General features: G+C 42.6%; 1 protein-coding gene across 5 annotated transcripts in view; it reads right to left on the bottom strand.

Moving 5' to 3' along the window:
• LOC116463967 (mesoderm induction early response protein 2-like) overlaps positions 1-3,362 on the bottom strand; it is a 35,414-nt gene that overhangs the window by 27,118 nt on the left and 4,934 nt on the right. The window lies entirely within an intron of this gene.

Genomic DNA, 3,362 nt, shown 5'->3' with positions numbered 1-3,362 from the left:
TTTTTTTTTTTTTTTTTTTCCCAGACAGAGCCTTGCTCTGTTGCCCAGGCTGGAGTGCAGTGGCACAATCTTGGCTCACTGCAACCTCTGCTGCCCAGGTTCAAGTGATTCTCCTGCCTTAGCCTCCCGAGTAGCTAGGACTACAGGTGCACACCACCACGCCCAGCTAATTTCTGTATTTTTACTAGAGATGGGGTTTCACCATGTTGCCCAGGCTGGTGTCGAACTCCTGACCTCAAGTGATCCACCCACCTCGGCCTCCCAAAGTGCTGGGATTACGGGTGTGAGCCACCACAAGAAGCCACGATATCTCTCATGTACATAAACACAAAAACCTCAACAAAATACTAGCAAACTGAATCCAGCAACATATAAAGATGATTATAAGCCAAGACCAAGTAAGATTTACCGCAGGGATGCAAGGTCTATTTAACATCCAAAAGTCAATTAATATAATACATCACATCACTAAAATAAACAACAAAACACAAGATCATCTCAACATACCCAATCCAACAAAATCCAACATACTTTCATAATGAAAAATACCCAACAAACTCAGAACAGAAGGGAGCTTCCTTCTCAAGCTGACAACATCTCGGAAAAACCCATACTTCTCATTGCCCTCAATGGGGAAAGGCTGCTTTCTCCTTCACACCATGAGCACAACAACGTGTACTCTTGCCTCTCATGATAAATGGATGGTGTAGTCAGCGTAAAAGCATCAAATAAAAAGGATCAAGGTCGGTAAGGAAGCCGGGCACAGTGGCTCACGCCTGTAATCCCAGCACTTTGGGAGGCCCAGGCGGGCGGATCACTTGAGGTCAGGAGTTCAAGACCAGCCTGGCCAACATGGTGAAACCCTGTCTCTACCAAAAATACAAAAAAATTAGCCAGGCATTGTGGCATGTGCCTGTAATCCCAGCTACTCAGGAGGCTGAAGCAGGAGAATTGCTTGAACCAGGGAGGCGGAGGTTGCAGTAAGCTGAGATCGTGCCACTGCACTCCAGCCTGGGCAACAGAGCAAGACTCCATCTCAACAAAAAAAAAAAAAAAAAAGGCTGAGCAAGGTGGCTCATGCCTGTAATCCCAGCACTTTGGGAGGCCAAGGTGGGCACATCACGAGGTCAACAGATGGAGATCATCCTGGCCAACAAGGTGAAACCCTGTCTCTACTAAAAATGTAAAAATTAGCTGGGTGTGGTGGCGGGCACCTGTTGTCCCAGTTACTCGGGAGGCTGAGGCAGGAGGATTGCTTGAACCCAGGAGGCAGAGATTGCAGTGAGCTGAGATCGTGCCACTGGCCTGGCGATACAGCAAGACTCCATCTCAAAAAAAAAAAAAAAAAAAAGATTGGTAAGGAAGAAGTAAAACTATCTCTGTGCTGGTGCCAGTGACATGATCTAAAAAACTATTCAAACTAAAGTGAGTTCAGCAAGGTTGCAGTACACAAAATCAATACATAAAAATCAATTTTATTTCTAAGTAAAAGCAACAAATACAAAAAGAACAATTCCATTTACAATAGCATCAAGGGAAGTGTGAAATGTGTACAGTACTCTGAGTGAACAAAGCAGTGTTGGAAGGAAGATCCAAGGGAATGAAAAGGCATCCCATGTTCATGGCTGAGAAGACAACATTAAGACGGCAACACCCTCCACTGATTGACAGATTCAACACCGTCTCTATCTGAACCCCAGCTGGCTTCTGTGTAGAAACCCACGAGCCAATTTCAAAAAGCATATGGAAGCTCAAGGTACCCAAAACAGCCCAAACAATCTTGAAACAATACTTCCTAATTTCAAAATTCACCACAGAGCCACAGCAATCAAAACAGTGTGGTACTGCCATAAGGACAGCACAAAGATCAATGAACTAGAACTGAGAATCCAGAAATACACTCACACATTCACAGTCAATTGGATTTCAACAAAGGTATCAAAACAGTTCCATGGGGGAATGAACAGTCTTTAACAAACGGTACTGGGACAGTTGAATATCCATGTGCAAAAGAATGAAGTTGGACCTCTATCTCATACCATATGCAAAAATTACTTCAAAAGGGATCAAAGGCCTTAAATATAAGAGCTAAAACCATACAACTTTTCGGAGAAAATATATGGATAAATATTTGTAATCTTTTGATTGAGTCTAAAAATGTGGTGGAAAAAAAGTTTGTGACCTTGGATTTGGCAATGGTTTCTTAGATAAGACAACAAAATCACAAGTGACAAAAAAAAAAAACAAAACCCAAATGGATAAACAACTTCACCAAAATTAAAAACTTTTGTGCTTCAAAGGATGCTACAAAGAAAGTGAAAGGACAACTGAGAGAATAGGAGAAAATATCTGAAAAATCATCTATCTGATAAGGAACTTGTTCTCAGTATAAAGAACTTTTAACACTCAATAAGGAAGAGATAATCCCATTGAAAAATGGGCAAAGGATCTGAACAGACATTTCTCCAAAGAGGACAGACAAATGGCCAATAAGCACAGGAAAAGATGCTCCATGTAATATCAGGGAAAAGCAAGCAAAGTCCACACGACGATACCACTTCCTAATCAGAGAATAAAAACTGTGTTCAAAAAGACAGATAGTAATAAGTGTTGGCAAGAACGTGGACAAACTGGAACTCTCCTGTGCCCCGTTGGTGGGAATGTTAAAATAGTGCAGCCACTTTGGAAAACAGTCCAGCAGTTCCTCCAAAAGTTAAATAGTATTTAACCATGTGACCCAGGTCAGGGTCCTAATATCCATCAGCTGACAAAAACAAAACAAAGGACTGGCAATCAGGCAAAGGACGGACGCACTGACAGGCTACCACATGGACGTACCTCGAAAGACTCATGCTCCTGAAAACAGCCAGACACGAAAGGCCACGCATCGTATGACTCATTTAATCTCAAATGTCTAGAGCAGGCAAATCCGTAGAGACAGAAAATGGATTCCTAGTGGAAAGGGGCTGGGGGTTGATCTGGGGTTTGGGGAGTGACCACCAAGGTGTGTGGGGTTCCTTTTGGGGTGATGAAAATGTCCTAAAATTGACTGTGATGGTGACTGCACAACTCGGTGAATATACTAACAGCCACTGAACTGGACACATTAAAATGGTGAACTGCATGGTAAATGAATTATGCCTCAGTAAAGCTGTTGCCAAAAAGAGTAGATTAAAGTATTTAATGAAGTTTAAAAACTTGTGTAGTAAGAATTTCAATACTTCTTCACAGGTCCTCAAGAAAAAACCTCAGGCCGGGCGTGGTGGCTCACATTTGTAATCCCAGCACTTTGGGAGGCCGAGGCAGGCGGATCATGAGGTCACGAGATTGAGACCACGATGAAACCCCATCTCTACTAAAAA

The sequence above is a fragment of the Hylobates moloch genome, unplaced genomic scaffold (assembly GCF_009828535.3).
Source record: "Hylobates moloch isolate HMO894 unplaced genomic scaffold, HMol_V3 SCAFFOLD_105, whole genome shotgun sequence".
Classification (NCBI taxonomy): domain Eukaryota; kingdom Metazoa; phylum Chordata; class Mammalia; order Primates; family Hylobatidae; genus Hylobates; species Hylobates moloch.
The sequence above is the reverse complement of the archived record's forward strand: the minus strand, read 5'-3'. Positions and strand labels throughout refer to the sequence as shown.